This window comes from Oncorhynchus nerka, linkage group LG1, assembly GCF_034236695.1.
Source record: "Oncorhynchus nerka isolate Pitt River linkage group LG1, Oner_Uvic_2.0, whole genome shotgun sequence".
NCBI classification, from domain to species: Eukaryota; Metazoa; Chordata; class Actinopteri; order Salmoniformes; family Salmonidae; genus Oncorhynchus; species Oncorhynchus nerka.
In genome coordinates this window covers 28,643,190-28,664,079 of record NC_088396.1, presented here as the reverse complement: position 1 = coordinate 28,664,079, position 20,890 = coordinate 28,643,190, and the positions used below count along the sequence as shown (strand labels likewise).

Genomic DNA, 20,890 nt, shown 5'->3' with positions numbered 1-20,890 from the left:
TGGATGGAGAGCCCATAGCCTAGAGCCTACTGAACATGGAACATGGATGGAACATGATGCCCATAGCCTACAGAGCCTACTGAACATGGAACATGGATGGAGAGCCCATAGCCTACAGAGCCTACTGAACATGGAACATGGATGGAGAGCCCATAGCCTAGCCTAACATGGAACATGGATGGAGAGCCTACCTGAACATGGAACATGGATGGAGAGCCCATAGCCTACAGAGCCTACTGAACATGGAACATGGATGGAGAGCCCACTGAACCATGGATGGAGAGCAGAGCCTACTGAACATGGAACATGGATGGAGAGCCCATAGCCTACAGAGCCTACTGAACATGGAACATGGATGGAGAGCCCACTGAACAGCCTACAGAGCCTACTGAACATGGAACATGGATGGAGAGCCCATAGCCTACAGAGCCTACTGAACATGGAACATGGATGGAGAGCCCAGCCTACTGAACATGGAACATGGATGGAGAGCCCATAGCCTAGAGCCTACTGAACATGGAACATGGATGGAGAGCCCATGGAACATGGATGGAGAGCCCACTGAACATGGAACATGGCCCATAGCCTACAGAGCCTACTGAACATGGAACATGGATGGAGAGCCCATAGCCTACAGAGCCTACTGAACATGGAACATGGATGGAGAGCCCATAGCCTACAGAGCCTACTGAACATGGAACATGGATGGAGAGCCCATAGCCTACAGAGCCTACTGAACATGGAACATGGATGGAGAGCCCATAGCCTGAACATGGAACATGGATGGAGAGCTACTGAACATGGAACATGGATGGAGAGCCCAGCCTACAGAGCCTACTGAACATGGAACATGGATGGAGAGCCCATAGCCTGAGCCTACTGAACATGGAACATGGATGGAGAGCCCATAGCCTACAGAGCCTACTGAACATGGAACATGGATGGAGAGCCCCCATAGCCTACAGAGCCTACTGAACATGGAACATGGATGGAGAGCCCATAGCCTACAGAGCCTACTGAACATGGAACATGGATGGAGAGCCCATAGCCTACAGAGCCTACTGAACATGGAACATGGATGGAGAGCCCATAGCCTACAGAGCCTACTGAACATGGAACATGGATGGAGAGCCCATAGCCTACAGAGCCTACTGAACATGGAACATGGATGGAGAGCCCACTGAACATGGAACATGGATGGAGAGCCCATAGCCTACAGAGCCTACTGAACATGGAACATGGATGGAGAGCCCATAGCCTACAGAGCCTACTGAACATGGAACATGGATGGAGAGCCCACTGAACATGGAACATGGATGGAGAGCCCATAGCCTACAGAGCCTACTGAACATGGAACATGGATGGAGAGCCCATAGCCTACAGAGCCTACTGAACATGGAACATGGATGGAGAGCCCACAGCCTACTGAACATGGAACATGGATGGAGAGCCCATAGCCTACAGAGCCTACTGAACATGGAACATGGATGGAGAGCCCATAGCCTACAGAGCCCACTGAACATGGAACATGGATGGAGAGCCCATAGCCTACAGAGCCTACTGAACATGGAACATGGAACATGGATGGAGAGCCCATAGCCTACAGAGCCTACTGAACATGGAACATGGATGGAGAGCCCATAGCCTACAGAGCCTACTGAACATGGAACATGGATGGAGAGCCCATAGCCTAACAGGATGGAGAGCCCAGCCTACTGAACATGGAACATGGATGGAGAGCCCATAGCCTACAGAGCCTAACTGAACATGGAACATGGATGGAGAGCCCACCTACTGAACATGGAACATGGATGGAGAGCCCATAGCCTACATGGAGCCTACTGAACATGGAACATGGATGGAGAGCCCATAGCCTACAGAGCCTACTGAACATGGAACATGGATGGAGAGCCCACTGAACATGGAACATGGATGGAGAGCCCATAGCCTACAGAGCCTACTGAACATGGAACATGGATGGAGAGCCCATAGCCTACAGAGCCTACTGAACATGGAACATGGATGGAGAGCCCACTGAACATGGAACATGGATGGAGAGCCCATAGCCTACAGAGCCTACTGAACATGGAACATGGATGGAGAGCCCATAGCCTACAGAGCCTACTGAACATGGAACATGGATGGAGAGCCCATAGCCTACAGAGCCTACTGAACATGGAACATGGATGGAGAGCCCAACATGGATGGAGAGCCCATAGCCTACAGAGCCTACTGAACATGGAACATGGATGGAGAGCCCATAGCCTACTGAACATGGAACATGGATGGAGAGCCCATAGCCTACAGAGCCTGAACATGGAACATGGATGGAGAGCCCATAGCCTACAGAGCCTACTGAACATGGAACATGGATGGAGAGCCCATAGCCTACAGAGCCTACTGAACATGGAACATGGATGGAGAGCCCATAGCCTACAGAGCCTACTGAACATGGAACATGGATGGAGAGCCCATAGCCTACAGAGCCTACTGAACATGGAACATGGATGGAGCCCATAGCCCACTGAACATGGAACATGGATGGAGAGCCCATAGCCTACAGAGCCTACTGAACATGGAACATGGATGGAGAGCCCATAGCCTACAGAGCCTACTGAACATGGAACATGGATGGAGAGCATGGATGGAGAGCCCACTGAACATGGAACATGGATGGAGAGCCCATAGCCTACAGAGCCTACTGAACATGGAACATGGATGGAGAGCCATACCTGAGCCTACTGAACATGGAACATGGATGGAGAGCCCATAGCCTACAGAGCCTACTGAACATGGAACATGGATGGAGAGCCCATAGCCTACAGAGCCTACTGAACATGGAACATGGATGGAGAGCCCACTGAACATGGAACATGGATGGAGAGCCCATAGCCTACAGAGCCTACTGAACATGGAACATGGATGGAGAGCCCATAGCCTACAGAGCCTACTGAACATGGAACATGGATGGAGAGCCCCTACAGAGCCTACTGAACATGGAACATGGATGGAGAGCCCATAGCCTACAGAGCCTACTGAACATGGAACATGGATGGAGAGCCCATGGAACATGGATGGAGAGCCCATAGCCTACAGAGCCTACTGAACATGGAACATGGATGGAGAGGATGGAGATAGCCTACAGAGCCTACTGAACATGGAACATGGATGGAGAGCCTACAGAGCCTACTGAACATGGAACATGGATGGAGAGCCCATAGCCTACAGAGCCTACTGAACATGGAACATGGATGGAGAGCCCAGCCTACAGAGCCTACTGAACATGGAACATGGATGGAGAGCCCATAGCCTACAGAGCCTACTGAACATGGAACATGGATGGAGAGCCCATAGCCTACAGAGCCTACTGAACATGGAACATGGATGGAGAGCCCACCTACAGAGCCTACTGAACATGGAACATGGATGGAGAGCCCATAGCCTACAGAGCCTACTGAACATGGAACATGGATGGAGAGCCCATAGCCTACAGAGCCTACTGAACATGGAACATGGATGGAGAGCCCATAGCCTACAGAGCCTACTGAACATGGAACATGGATGGAGAGCCCATAGCCTACAGAGCCTACTGAACATGGAACATGGATGGAGAGCCCACTGAACATGGAACATGGATGGAGAGCCCAGAGCCTACTGAACATGGAACATGGATGGAGAGCCCACTGAACATGGAACCTAGCCTAGAGCCTACTGAACATGGAACATGGATGGAGAGCCCACTGAACATGGAACATGGATGGAGAGCCCATAGCCTACAGAGCCTACTGAACATGGAACATGGATGGAGAGCCCATAGCCTACAGAGCCTACTGAACATGGAACATGGATGGAGAGCCCATAGCCTACAGAGCCTACTGAACATGGAACATGGATGGAGAGCCCATAGCCTACAGAGCCTACTGAACATGGAACATGGATGGAGAGCCCATAGCCTACAGAGCCTACTGAACATGGAACATGGATGGAGAGCCCATAGCCTACAGAGCCTACTGAACATGGAACATGGATGGAGAGCCCATAGCCTACAGAGCCTACTGAACATGGAACATGGATGGAGAGCCCACAGCCTACTGAACATGGAACATGGATGGAGAGCCCATAGAGCCTACTGAACATGAACATGGATGGAGAGCCCATACTGAACATGGAACATGGATGGAGAGCCCATAGCCTACAGAGCCTACTGAACATGGAACATGGATGGAGAGCCCATAGCCTACAGAGCCTACTGAACATGGAACATGGATGGAGAGCCCACTGAACATGGAACATGGATGGAGAGCCCATAGCCTACAGAGCCTACTGAACATGGAACATGGATGGAGAGCCCATAGCCTACAGAGCCTACTGAACATGGAACATGGATGGAGAGCCCATAGCCTACAGAGCCTACTGAACATGGAACATGGATGGAGAGCCCACTGAACATGGAACATGGATGGAGAGCCCACTGAACATGGAACATGGATGGAGAGCCCATAGCCTACAGAGCCTACTGAACATGGAACATGGATGGTGAGCCCATAGCCTACAGAGCCTACTGAACATGGAACATGGATGGAGAGCCCACCTACAGAGCCTGAACATGGAACATGGATGGAGAGCCCATAGCCTACAGAACATGGAACATGGATGGAGAGCCCATAGCCTACAGAGCCTACTGAACATGGAACATGGATGGAGAGCCCACTGAACATGGAACATGGATGGAGAGCCCAGAGCCTACTGAACATGGAACATGGATGGAGAGCCCATAGCCTACAGAGCCTACTGAACATGGAACATGGATGGAGAGCCCATAGCCTACAGAGCCTACTGAACATGGAACATGGATGGAGAGCCCACTGAACATGGAACATGGATGGAGAGCCCATAGCCTACAGAGCCTACTGAACATGGAACATGGATGGAGAGCCCACAGCCTACTGAACATGGAACATGGATGGAGAGCCTACTGAACATGGAACATGGATGGAGAGCCCATAGCCTACAGAGCCTACTGAACATGGAACATGGATGGAGAGCCCATAGCCTACAGAGCCTACTGAACATGGAACATGGATGGAGAGCCCATAGCCTACAGAGCCTACTGAACATGGAACATGGATGGAGAGCCCATAGCCTACAGAGCCTACTGAACATGGAACATGGAACCCATGGGAACATGGATGGAGAGCCCATAGCCTACAGAGCCTACTGAACATGGAACATGGATGGAGAGCCCATAGCCTACAGAGCCTACTGAACATGGAACATGGATGGAGAGCCCACTAGCCTGGAACAGAGCCTACTGAACATGGAACATGGATGGAGAGCCCATAGCCTACAGAGCCTACTGAACATGGAACATGGATGGAGAGCCCACTGAACCTGGAACAGAGCCTACTGAACATGGAACATGGATGGAGAGCCCATAGCCTACAGAGCCTACTGAACATGGAACATGGATGGAGAGCCCACCTACAGAGCCTACTGAACATGGAACATGGATGGAGAGCCCATAGCCTACAGAGCCTACTGAACATGGAACATGGATGGAGAGCCCATAGCCTACAGAGCCTACTGAACATGGAACATGGATGGAGAGCCCACAGAGCCTAGAACATGGAACATGGATGGAGAGCAGAGCCTACTGAACATGGAACATGGATGGAGAGCCCCTACAGAGCCTACTGAACATGGAACATGGATGGAGAGCCCATAGCCTACAGAGCCTACTGAACATGGAACATGGATGGAGAGCCCATAGCCTACAGACTGAACATGGAACATGGATGGAGAGCCCACCTGAACATGGAACATGGATGGAGAGCCCATAGCCTACAGAGCCTACTGAACATGGAACATGGATGGAGAGCCCACCTACTGAACATGGAACATGGATGGAGAGCCTACTGAACATGGAACATGGATGGAGAGCCCATAGCCTACAGAGCCTACTGAACATGGAACATGGATGGAGAGCCCATAGCCTAACATGAGCCTACTGAACATGGAACATGGATGGAGAGCCCATAGCCTACAGAGCCTACTGAACATGGAACATGGATGGAGAGCCCATAGCATAGCCTACAGAGCCTACTGAACATGGAACATGGATGGAGAGCCCATAGCCTACAGAGCCTACTGAACATGGAACATGGATGGAGAGCCCATAGCCTACAGAGCCTACTGAACATGGAACATGGATGGAGAGCCCATAGAACATGGAACATGGATGGAGAGCAGAGAGCCTACTGAACATGGAACATGGATGGAGAGCCCACTGAACATGGAACATGGATGGAGAGCCCATAGCCTACAGAGCCTACTGAACATGGAACATGGATGGAGAGCCCATAGCATGGAACATGGATGGAGAGCCCAGAGAGCCTACTGAACATGGAACATGGATGGAGAGCCCCTACTGAACATGGAACATGGATGGAGAGCCCATAGCCTACAGAGCCTACTGAACATGGAACATGGATGGAGAGCCCACTGAACATGCCTAGCCTAGAGCCTACTGAACATGGAACATGGATGGAGAGCCCATAGCCTACAACATGGAACATGGATGGAGAGCCCATAGCCTACTGAACATGGAACATGGATGGAGAGCCCATAGCCTACAGAGCCTACTGAACATGGAACATGGATGGAGAGCCCATAGCCTAAAGAGCCCACTGAACATGGAACATGGATGGAGAGCCCATAGCCTACAGAGCCTACTGAACATGGAACATGGATGGAGAGCCCATAGCCTACAGAGCCTACTGAACATGGAACATGGATGGAGAGCCCACTGAACATGGAACATGGATGGAGAGCCCACTGAACATGGAACATGGATGGAGAGCCCATAGCCTACAGAGCCTACTGAACATGGAACATGGATGGAGAGCCCATAGCCTACAGAGCCTACTGAACATGGAACATGGATGGACCCACTGGAACATGGATGGAGAGCCCATAGCCTACAGAGCCTACTGAACATGGAACATGGATGGAGAGCCCATAGCCTACAGAGCCTACTGAACATGGAACATGGATGGAGAGCCCATAGCCTACAGAGCCTACTGAACATGGAACATGGATGGAGAGCCCACTGAACATGGAACATGGATGGAGAGCCCATAGCCTACAGAGCCTACTGAACATGGAACATGGATGGAGAGCCCATAGCCTACAGAGCCTACTGAACATGGAACATGGATGGAGAGCCCATAGCCTACAGAGCCTACTGAACATGGAACATGGATGGAGAGCCCATAGCCTACAGAGCCTACTGAACATGGAACATGGATGGAGAGCAGAGCCTACTGAACATGGAACATGGATGGAGAGCCCATAGCCTACAGAGCCTACTGAACATGGAACATGGATGGAGAGCCCATAGCCTACAGAGCCTACTGAACATGGAACATGGATGGAGAGCCTACTGAACATGGAACATGGATGGAGAGCCCATAGCCTACAGAGCCTACTGAACATGGAACATGGATGGAGAGCCCATAGCCTACAGAGCCTACTGAACATGGAACATGGATGGAGAGCCCACCTAGCCTACTGAACATGGAACATGGATGGAGAGCCCATAGCCTAGAGCCTACTGAACATGGAACATGGATGGAGAGCCCACTGAACATGGAACATGGATGGAGAGCCCATAGCCTACAGAGCCTACTGAACATGGAACATGGATGGAGAGCCCATAGCCTACCTACTGAACATGGAACATGGATGGAGAGCCCATAGCCTACAGAGCCTACTGAACATGGAACATGGATGGAGAGCCCATAGCCTACAGAGCCTACTGAACATGGAACATGGATGGAGAGCCCATAGCCTACAGAGCCTACTGAACATGGAACATGGATGGAGAGCCCATAGCCTACAGAACATGCCTACTGAACATGGAACATGGATGGAGAGCCCACAGAGCCTACTGAACATGGAACATGGATGGAGAGCCCATAGCCTACAGAGCCTACTGAACATGGAACATGGATGGAGAGCCCACTGAGCCTACTGAACATGGAACATGGATGGAGAGCCCACAGAGCCTACTGAACATGGAACATGGAGCCTACTGAACATGGAACATGGATGGAGAGCCCATAGCCTACAGAGCCTACTGAACATGGAACATGGATGGAGAGCCCAGCCTATGAACCTACTGAACATGGAACATGGATGGAGAGCCTACTGAACATGGAACATGGATGGAGAGCCCATAGCCTACAGAGCCTACTGAACATGGAACATGGATGGAGAGCCCTACTGAACATGGAACATGGATGGAGAGCCCATAGCCTACAGAGCCTACTGAACATGGAACATGGATGGAGAGCCCATAGCCTACAGAGCCTACTGAACATGGAACATGGATGGAGAGCCCATAGCCTACAGAGCCTACTGAACATGGAACATGGATGGAGAGCCCACTGAACATGGAACATGGATGGAGAGCCCATAGCCTACAGAGCCTACTGAACATGGAACATGGATGGAGAGCCCATAGCCTACAGAGCCTACTGAACATGGAACATGGATGGAGAGCCCATAGCCTACAGAGCCTACTGAACATGGATGGAGAGCCCATAGCCTACTACTGAACATGGAACATGGATGGAGAGCCCATAGCCTACAGAGCCTACTGAACATGGAACATGGATGGAGAGCCCAGCCTACAGAGCCTACTGAACATGGAACATGGATGGAGAGCCCATAGCCATGGATGGAGAGCCAGAGCCTACTGAACATGGAACATGGATGGAGAGCCCATAGCCTACAGAGCCTACTGAACATGGAACATGGATGGAGAGCCCATAGCCTACAGAGCCTACTGAACATGGAACATGGATGGAGAGCCCATAGCCTACAGAGCCTACTGAACATGGAACATGGATGGAGAGCCCATAGCCTACAGAGCCTACTGAACATGGAACATGGATGGAGAGCCCACTGAGCCTACTGAACATGGAACATGGATGGAGAGCCCATAGCCTACAGAGCCTACTGAACATGGAACATGGATGGAGAGCCCATGGCCTACAGAGCCTACTGAACATGGAACATGGATGGAGAGCCCATAGCCTACAGAGCCTACTGAACATGGAACATGGATGGAGAGCCCATAGCCTACAGAGCCTACTGAACATGGAACATGGATGGAGAGCCCATAGCCTACAGAGCCTACTGAACATGGAACATGGATGGAGAGCCCATAGCCTACAGAGCCTACTGAACATGGAACATGGATGGAGAGCCCATAGCCTACAGAGCCTACTGAACATGGAACATGGATGGAGAGCCCATAGCCTACAGAGCCTACTGAACATGGAACATGGATGGAGAGCCCAGCCTACAGAGCCTACTGAACATGGAACATGGATGGAGAGCCCACATAACCTAGCCTAGAGCCTACTGAACATGGAACATGGATGGAGAGCCCATAGCCTACAGAGCCTACTGAACATGGAACATGGATGGAGAGCCCATAGCCTACAGAGCCTACTGAACATGGAACATGGATGGAGAGCCCACTGAACATGGAACATGGATGGAGAGCCCATAGCCTACAGAGCCTACTGAACATGGAACATGGATGGAGAGCCCATAGCCTACAGAGCCTACTGAACATGGAACATGGATGGAGAGCCCATAGCCTGGACAGAGCCTACTGAACATGGAACATGGATGGAGAGCCCACCTACAGAGCCTACTGAACATGGAACATGGATGGAGAGCCCATAGCCTACAGAGCCTACTGAACATGGAACATGGATGGAGAGCCCATAGCCTACAGAGCCTACTGAACATGGAACATGGATGGAGAGCCCATAGCCTACAGAGCCTACTGAACATGGAACATGGATGGAGAGCCCATAGCCTACAGAACATGGAACATGGATGGAGAGCCCATAGCCTGAGCCTACAACATGGAACATGGATGGAGAGCCCATAGCCTACAGAGCCTACTGAACATGGAACATGGATGGAGAGCCCACTGAACATGGAACATGGATGGAGAGCCCACTGAACATGGAACATGGATGGAGAGCCCATAGCCTACAGAGCCTACTGAACATGGAACATGGATGGAGAGCCCATAGCCTACAGAGCCTACTGAACATGGAACATGGATGGAGAGCCCATAGCCTACAGAGCCTACTGAACATGGAACATGGATGGAGAGCCCACTGAACATGGAACATGGATGGAGAGCCCACTGAACATGGAACATGGATGGAGAGCCCACTGAACATGGAACATGGATGGAGAGCCCATAGCCTACAGAGCCTACTGAACATGGAACATGGATGGAGAGCCCATAGCCTACAGAGCCTACTGAACATGGAACATGGATGGAGAGCCCACTGAACATGGAACATGGATGGAGAGCCCATAGCCTACAGAGCCTACTGAACATGGAACATGGATGGAGAGCCCATAGCCTACAGAGCCTACTGAACATGGAACATGGATGGAGAGCCTACAGAGCCTACTGAACATGGAACATGGATGGAGAGCCCATAGCCTACAGAGCCTACTGAACATGGAACATGGATGGAGAGCCCATAGCCTACAGAGCCTACTGAACATGGAACATGGATGGAGAGCCCATAGCCTACAGAGCCTACTGAACATGGAACATGGATGGAGAGCCCACTGAACATGGAACATGGATGCCCACTGAACATGGAACATGGATGGAGAGCCCATAGCCTACAGGAACATGCCTACTGAACATGGAACATGGATGGAGAGCATGGAACATGGATGGAGAGCCCATAGCCTACAGAGCCTACTGAACATGGAACATGGATGGAGAGCCCATAGCCTACAGAGCCTACTGAACATGGAACATGGATGGAGAGCCCATAGCCTACAGAGCCTACTGAACATGGAACATGGATGGAGAGCCCACTGAACATGGAACATGGATGGAGAGCCCATAGCCTACAGAGCCTACTGAACATGGAACATGGATGGAGAGCCCATAGCCTACAGAGCCTACTGAACATGGAACATGGATGGAGAGCCCACTAGCCTACAGAGCCTACTGAACATGGAACATGGATGGAGCCCATAGCCTACAGAGCCTACTGAACATGGAACATGGGAACATGGATGGAGAGCCCATAGCCTACAGAACATGGAACATGGATGGAGAGCCCATAGCCTACAGAGCCTACTGAACATGGAACATGGATGGAGAGCCCATAGCCTACAGAGCCTACTGAACATGGAACATGGATGGAGAGCCCATAGCCTACAGAGCCTACTGAACATGGAACATGGATGGAGAGCCCATAGCCTACAGAGCCTACTGAACATGGAACATGGATGGAGAGCCCATAGCCTACAGAGCCTACTGAACATGGAACATGGATGGAGAGCCTACAGAGCCTACTGAACATGGAACATGGATGGAGAGCCCATAGCCTACAGAGCCTACTGAACATGGAACATGGATGGAGAGCCCATAGCCTACAGAGCCTACTGAACATGGAACATGGATGGAGAGCCCATAGCCTACAGAGCCTACTGAACATGGAACATGGATGGAGAGCCCACCTGAGCCTACAACATGGAACATGGATGGAGAGCCCATAGCCTACAGAGCCTACTGAACATGGAACATGGATGGAGAGCCCATGGAACATGGAGGAGCCCATAGCCTACAGAGCCTACTGAACATGGAACATGGATGGAGAGCCCATAGCCTACAGAGCCTACTGAACATGGAACATGGATGGAGAGCCCACTGAACATGGAACATGGATGGAGAGCCCACTGAACATGGAACATGGATGGAGAGCCCATAGCCTACAGAGCCTACTGAACATGGAACATGGATGGAGAGCCCATAGCCTACAGAGCCTACTGAACATGGAACATGGATGGAGAGCCCATAGCCTGAGCCTGGGAACATGGATGCCCATAGCCTACAGAGCATGGAACATGGATGGAGAGCCCATAGCCTACAGAGCCTACTGAACATGGAACATGGATGGAGAGCCCAGCCTACAGAGCCTACTGAACATGGAACATGGATGGAGAGCCCATAGCCTGGAACATGGATGGAGAGCCTACTGAACATGGAACATGGATGGAGAGCCCATAGCCTACAGAGCCTACTGAACATGGAACATGGATGGAGAGCCCATAGCCTAAGAGCATGAACATGGAACATGGATGGAGCCCATAGCCTACAGAGCCTACTGAACATGGAACATGGATGGAGAGCCCATAGCCTACAGAGCCTACTGAACATGGAACATGGATGGAGAGCCCATAGCCTACAGAGCCTACTGAACATGGAACATGGATGGAGAGCCCATAGCCTACAGAGCCTACTGAACATGGAACATGGATGGAGAGCCCATAGCCTACAGAGCCTACTGAACATGGAACATGGATGGAGAGCCCATAGCCTACAACATGGAACATGGATGGAGAGCCTACTGAACATGGAACATGGATGGAGAGCCCATAGCCTACAGAGCCTACTGAACATGGAACATGGATGGAGAGCCCATAGCCTACAGAGCCTACTGAACATGGAACATGGATGGAGAGCCCATAGCCTACAGAGCCTACTGAACATGGAACATGGATGGAGAGCCCACAGCCTACTGAACATGGAACATGGATGGAGAGCCCATAGCCTACAGAGCCTACTGAACATGGAACATGGATGGAGAGCCCATAGCCTACAGAACATGGAACATGGATGGAGAGCCCATAGCCTACAGAGCCTACTGAACATGGAACATGGATGGAGAGCCCATAGCCTACAGAGCCTACTGAACATGGAACATGGATGGAGAGCCCACTAGCCTGGACATGGAGCCTACTGAACATGGAACATGGATGGAGAGCCCATAGCCTACAGAGCCTACTGAACATGGAACATGGATGGAGAGCCCACTGAACATGGAACATGGATGGAGAGCCCATAGCCTACAGAGCCTACTGAACATGGAACATGGATGGAGAGCCCATAGCCTACAGAGCCTACTGAACATGGAACATGGATGGAGAGCCCATAGCCTACAGAGCCTACTGAACATGGAACATGGATGGAGAGCCCACTGAACATGGAACATGGATGGAGAGCCCATAGCCTACAGAGCCTACTGAACATGGAACATGGATGGAGAGCCCATAGCCTACAGAGCCTACTGAACATGGAACATGGATGGAGAGCCCACTGAACATGGAACATGGATGGAGAGCCCACTGAACATGGAACATGGATGGAGAGCCCAGAGCCTACTGAACATGGAACATGGATGGAGAGCCCATAGCCTACAGAGCCTACTGAACATGGAACATGGATGGAGAGCCCATAGCCTACAGAGCCTACTGAACATGGAACATGGATGGAGAGCCTACTGAACATGGAACATGGATGGAGAGCCCACTGAACATGGAACATGGATGGAGAGCCCATAGCCTACAGAGCCTACTGAACATGGAACATGGATGGAGAGCCCATAGCCTACAGAGCCTACTGAACATGGAACATGGATGGAGAGCCCACTGAACATGGAACATGGAGAGCCCAGCCTACTGAACATGGAACATGGATGGAGAGCCCATAGCCTACAGAGCCTACTGAACATGGAACATGGATGGAGAGCCCACTGAGCCTACTGACATGGAACATGGATGGAGAGCCCATAGCCTACAGAGCCTACTGAACATGGAACATGGATGGAGGAGCCCCTACAGAGCCTACTGAACATGGAACATGGATGGAGAGCCTACAGAGCCTACTGAACATGGAACATGGATGGAGAGCCCATAGCCTACAGAGCCTACTGAACATGGAACATGGATGGAGAGCCCATAGCCTACAGAGCCTACTGAACATGGAACATGGATGGAGAGCCCATAGCCTACAGAGCCTACTGAACATGGAACATGGATGGAGAGCCCATAGCCTACTGAACATGGAACATGCCTACTGAACATGGAACATGGATGGAGAGCCCATAGCCTAGAGCCTACTGAACATGGAACATGGATGGAGAGCCCATAGCCTACAGAGCCTACTGAACATGGAACATGGATGGAGAGCCCATAGCCTACAGAGCCTACTGAACATGGAACATGGATGGAGAGCCCATGCCTACAGAGCCTGGGATGGAGAGCCCATAGCCTACAGAGCCTACTGAACATGGAACATGGATGGAGAGCCCATAGCCTACAGAGCCTACTGAACATGGAACATGGATGGAGAGCCCATAGCCTACAGAGCCTACTGAACATGGAACATGGATGGAGAGAGCCCAGCCCACTGAACATGGAACATGGATGGAGAGCCCATAGCCTACAGAGCCTACTGAACATGGAACATGGATGGAGAGCCCATAGCCTACAGAGCCTACTGAACATGGAACATGGATGGAGAGCCCACATGGATGGAGAGCCCACTGAACATGGAACATGGATGGAGAGCCCATAGCCTACAGAGCCTACTGAACATGGAACATGGATGGAGAGCCCATAGCCTACAGAGCCTACTGAACATGGAACATGGATGGAGAGCCCACTACAGAGCCTACATGAACATGGAACATGGATGGAGCCCATAGCCTACAGAGCCTACTGAACATGGAACATGGATGGAGAGCCCATAGCCTACAGAGCCTACTGAACATGGAACATGGATGGAGAGCCCATAGCCTACAGAGCCTACTGGAACATGGATGGAGACCCATGAACATGGAACATGGATGGAGAGCCCATAGCCTACAGAGCCTACTGAACATGGAACATGGATGGAGAGCCTACATAGCCTACTGAACATGGAACATGGATGGAGAACCTACATGAACATGGAACATGGATGGAGAGCCCATAGCCTACAGAGCCTACTGAACATGGAACATGGATGGAGAGCCCATAGCCTACAGAGCCTACTGAACATGGAACATGGATGGAGAGCCCATAGCCTGGAACAGATGCCCATACTGAACATGGAACATGGATGGAGCCCATAGCCTACAGAGCCTACTGAACATGGAACATGGATGGAGAGCCCATAGCCTACAGAGCCTACTGAACATGGAACATGGATGGAGAGCCCATAGCCTACAGAGCCTACTGAACATGGAACATGGATGGAGAGCCCACTGCCTGGAACATGGATGCCCATAGCCTACAGAGCCTACTGAACATGGAACATGGATGGAGAGCCCACTGAACATGCCCCATAGCCTAGAGCCTACTGAACATGGAACATGGATGGAGAGCCCATAGCCTACAGAGCCTAACATGGAACATGGAACATGGAACATGGATGGAGCCCATAGCCTACAGAGCCTACTGAACATGGAACATGGATGGAGAGCCCATAGCCTACAGAGCCTACTGAACATGGAACATGGATGGAGAGCCCACTGAACATGGAACATGCCTACAGAGCCTACTGAACATGGAACATGGATGGAGAGCCCATAGCCTGAACATGGAACATGGATGGAGAGCCCATAGCCTACAGAGCCTACTGAACATGGAACATGGATGGATGGAGCCCATAGCCTACAGAGCCTACTGAACATGGAACATGGATGGAGAGCTGAACATGGAACATGGATGGAGAGCCCATAGCCTACAGAGCCTACTGAACATGGAACATGGATGGAGAGCCCATAGCCTACAGAGCCTACTGAACATGGAACATGGATGGAGAGCCCATAGCCTACAGAGCCTACTGAACATGGAACATGGATGGAGAGCCCACAGAGCCTACTGAACATGGAACATGGATGGAGAGCCCATAGCACAGAGCCTACTGAACATGGAACATGGATGGAGAGCCCATAGCCTACAGAGCCTACTGAACATGGAACATGGATGGAGAGCCCATAGCCTACCATGGAACATGGATGGAGAGCCCATAGCCTACAGAGCCTACTGAACATGGAACATGGATGGAGAGCCATAGCCTACAGAGCCTACTGAACATGGAACATGGATGGAGAGCCCATAGCCTACAGAGCCTACTGAACATGGAACATGGATGGAGAGCCCATAGCCTACAGAGCCTACTGAACATGGAACATGGATGGAGAGCCCATAGCCTACAGAGCCTACTGAACATGGAACATGGATGGAGAGCCCATAGCCTACAGAGCCTACTGAACATGGAACATGGATGGAGAGCCCATAGCCTACAGAGCCTACTGAACATGGAACATGGATGGAGAGCCCATAGCCTACAGAGCCTACTGAACATGGAACATGGATGGAGAGCCCACCTACAGAGCCTACTGAACATGGAACATGGATGGAGAGCCCATAGCCTACAGAGCCTACTGAACATGGAACATGGATGGAGAGCCCATAGCCTACAGAGCCTACTGAACATGGAACATGGATGGAGAGCCCATAGCCTACAGAGCCTACATGGAACATGGATGGAGAGCCCATGCCTGGACAGAGCCTACTGAACATGGAACATGGATGGAGAGCCCATAGCCTACAGAGCCTACTGAACATGGAACATGGATGGAGAGCCCATAGCCTACAGAGCCTACTGAACATGGAACATGGATGGAGAGCCCATAGCCTACAGAGCCTACTGAACATGGAACATGGATGGAGAGCCCATAGCCTACAGAGCCTACTGAACATGGAACATGGATGGAGAGCCCATAGCCTACAGAGCCTACTGAACATGGAACATGGATGGAGAGCCCATAGCCTACAGAGCCTACTGAACATGGAACATGGATGGAGAGCCCATAGCCTACAGAGCCTACTGAACATGGAACATGGATGGAGAGCCCATAGCCTACAGAGCCTACTGAACATGGAACATGGATGGAGAGCCCATAGCCTACAGAGCCTACTGAACATGGAACATGGATGGAGAGCCCACTGAACATGGAACATGGATGGAGAGCCCATAGCCTACAGAGCCTACTGAACATGGAACATGGATGGAGAGCCCATAGCCTACAGAGCCTACTGAACATGGAACATGGATGGAGAGCCCACTGAACATGGAACATGGATGGAGAGCCCATAGCCTACAGAGCCTACTGAACATGGAACATGGATGGAGAGCCCATAGCCTACAGAGCCTACTGAACATGGAACATGGATGGAGAGCATGGATGGAGAGCCCATAGCCTACAGAGCCTACTGAACATGGAACATGGATGGAGAGCCCATAGCCTACAGAGCCTACTGAACATGGAACATGGATGGAGAGCCCACTGAACAGAGCCTTCTGAACATGGATGGAGAGCCCATAGCCTACAGAGCCTACTGAACATGGAACATGGATGGAGAGCCCATAGCCTACAGAGCCTACTGAACATGGAACATGGATGGAGAGCCCATAGCCTACAGAGCCTACTGAACATGGAACATGGATGGAGAGCCCATAGCCTACAGAGCCTACTGAACATGGAACATGGATGGAGAGCCCATAGCCTACAGAGCCTACTGAACATGGAACATGGATGGAGAGCCCATAGCCTACAGAGCCTACTGAACATGGAACATGGATGGAGAGCCCATAACATGGAACATGGATGGAGAGCTAGCAGAGCCTACTGAACATGGAACATGGATGGAGAGCCCATAGCCTACAGAGCCTACTGAACATGGAACATGGATGGAGAGCCCACTGAACATGGAACATGGATGGAGAGCCCATAGCCTACAGAGCCTACTGAACATGGAACATGGATGGAGAGCCCATAGCCTACAGAGCCTACTGAACATGGAACATGGATGGAGAGCCCATAGCCTACAGAGCCTACTGAACATGGAACATGGATGGAGAGCCCATAGCCTACAGAGCCTACTGAACATGGAACATGGATGGAGAGCCCATAGCCTACAGAGCCTTCATGGAACATGGATGGAGCCTACTGCCATGGATGGAGAGCCCATAGCCTACAGAGCCTACTGAACATGGAACATGGATGGAGAGCCCACTGAACATGGAACATGGATGGAGAGCCCATAGCCTGGATGGAGAGCCTACTGAACATGGAACATGGATGGAGAGCCCATAGCCTACAGAGCCTACTGAACATGGAACATGGATGGAGAGCCCATAGCCTACAGAGCCTACTGAACATGGAACATGGATGGAGAGCCCATAGCCTACAGAGCCTACTGAACATGGAACATGGATGGAGAGCCCACTGAACATGGAACATGGATGGAGAGCCCATAGCCTACAGAGCCTACTGAACATGGAACATGGATGGAGAGCCCATAGCCTACAGAGCCTACTGAACATGGAACATGGATGGAGAGCCCACTGAACATGGAACATGGATGGAGAGCCCATAGCCTACAGAGCCTACTGAACATGGAACATGGATGGAGAGCCCATAGCCTACAGAGCCTACTGAACATGGAACATGGATGGAGAGCCCATAGCCTACAGAGCCTACTGAACATGGAACATGGATGGAGAGCCCATAGCCTACAGAGCCTACTGAACATGGAACATGGATGGAGAGCCCATAGCCTACAGAGCCTTCTGAACATGGATGGAGAGCCCATAGCCTACAGAGCCTACTGAAACGTGTTCTTATAAGCCCAGTCATTGCGTAATCGCCTGTGAAAACAGAGTTTTGACTGGCCACTTTTTAATAGCGGATCCCAGCCTTCTCGTGATGCTATATTTATTGCTCAATTCCTAAAAACGTCAAACGTTGTAGCCTACCTCGCATATTAAAAAAGTAGCTGCACGTAACGTGGATGACTTTCTTTTTTTTGTGTGCCATTCCAAATAAAAAATAATTACACACATATATTAAACAGTAAACTATATGTAAAGACCAGATTAAATTGAGAAAAGAGCGCTTCCCTTTCATGTAACTTTTTTCAAATAATAATTTGTTGCATCATGCAGCCTTAGAATCTATTAGAAATTAAAACATATAGCCTAACGTTTGTATTTTTTATTTATTTTACCTTTATTTTACTAGGCAAGTCAGTTAAGAACAAATTCTTATTTTCAATGACGGCCTAGGAACAGTGGGTTAACTGCCTGTTCAGGGGCAGAACGACAGATTTGTACCTTGTCAGCTCGGGGATTCGAACTTGCAACCTTTCGGTTACTAGTCCAACGCTCTAACCACTAGGCTACCCTGTCGCAACTAAAGTTGCACAAATAACTCTAAATTAAGCATATAGGAGGACCTCAATACAGAATAGCCACTCGACACAGAATAGCCACTCGACACAGGAGAGCCACTCGACACAGGAGAGCCACTCGACACAGAATAGCCACTCGACACAGGAGAGCCACTCGACACAGGAGAGCCACTCGACACTGGAGAGCCACTCGACACTGGAGAGCCACTCGACACTGGAGAGCCACTCGACACAGGAGAGCCACTCGACACAGGAGAGCCACTCGACACAGGAGAGCCACTCGACACTGCATATAGCTCCCTCGGAAATCGTTTGGGGAAAAATATATTTTCTATTTTATTCAGCTATGTTAAATTGTATTGTTCTTACTATAAGATAATATAAAATAATGCCACGGGAATTATAAGCATATCTTGCCTGCTAAATGAACTAGTGTTGCCCACAGCCATATGACATAGCCAGATCAGGGCCTACCTAACATAAGGCCTAAAATATATAATGGATTCATTGTGACAATGTTGGCTATTTGAAATGGATTTAGACTTTTTTTTATATATAAATGTTAGAAAGGTTCACATCAGTGGCTTGTAGACTATGTGTTTAGGTTAATTAACGGTCAATTACCGTGAGACCGGCAGTTATCTGCATGACAATCACCGGCTGACAAAATGTCATGACAGCCACAGCCCTATACACACACCCAGGGTATGTTCTTCTCTGTTGGACCACATTACTCTGTGATCCATAAGCAGGGCTTAGCTCACAGATCTCCCTCTGTGAAGGCCTCTATGAAAGGAGTGGTACTGAGGTAAAACCATGGGGGGATTAAACATTCACCACACACATACGCGCACATGCACACAAACCTTCCCAGGTAAAGGTAAACTCGTCTCTCAGGCCACAGAAGGACTGTGTCTGTATGTGTGTGTGTTTAAGCCTCAAGGCGATGATAAGGGTGGAATTTCAGTGGTTAGCTAGTTGGTAGGAGACTAATGGAAGAGAGGGTAAAGTCCATAAGGTTCTCTAATACTTCTTTAAGACTGGACAAGGAGTGGACTGCAATAAAATATAGTGTTGCAACCTAGAGATTAGAACCTGAAGGTTACAAGTGTTACTGTTGGAATGGATGGGTCATTCCCTTGTGCAAACACCAAAAGTACTGGCCTTGGACAGGGAGCGAGCATCCTGTTCCCTATGCTGTGCAGTGCTCTGGCCAAAAGGAATGGGATTAGGGCGCCATATTGGACACAGCCTTGGTGTTTGGGGTAGTGCTGTACTGACCGGTTGAGATATGATGCAGCGCTTCCGGTTCTGGAGCCGGGAGAAGACGTTGCTGGGCAACAGGCCGGAGGTGGAGCTACTGAGGATCACGCCCTCTCCCACATGACTCTCCACCACCTGAAAGACAATCTGCTTGTCCTCAATCTCCTCAAACACACTCTCCTGTACACACAGAAACACACACACGTTTGTTTAGCAGAGACAATGTGACAGTGAAGTTGACACATTTTCCCATTGCAGTGGCAACAGATCTTCAGTGCAACATTATAAACTAATATTAGGACATACAGAAATACAAAGTAAAGGCCGATGAGAATAAAAATGGTGTACTTTCAAAATATTCATTTTTTTGCTTGAAAAATGGTTCTTCTTCACACAAAAAACAGCTTTCCGAGCTACTTGCATATGGCTGTGTCGTAAACTAAGTTATGGCACATGATCTGAGATTCCAGACACAATG

At 50.3% G+C, this 20,890-nt stretch overlaps 1 long non-coding RNA gene across 1 annotated transcript in view; it reads right to left on the bottom strand.

Annotated features, from left to right (window-relative positions):
- LOC115128774 (uncharacterized) overlaps positions 1-20,607 on the bottom strand; it is a 50,952-nt gene extending 30,345 nt beyond the window's left edge. The window contains exon 1 of the long non-coding RNA XR_003863550.2: positions 20,431-20,607. This is a non-coding gene — a long non-coding RNA (uncharacterized LOC115128774). The remainder of the gene's footprint in view (positions 1-20,430) is intronic.
- Between the last annotated feature and the right edge of the window lie 283 nt (positions 20,608-20,890).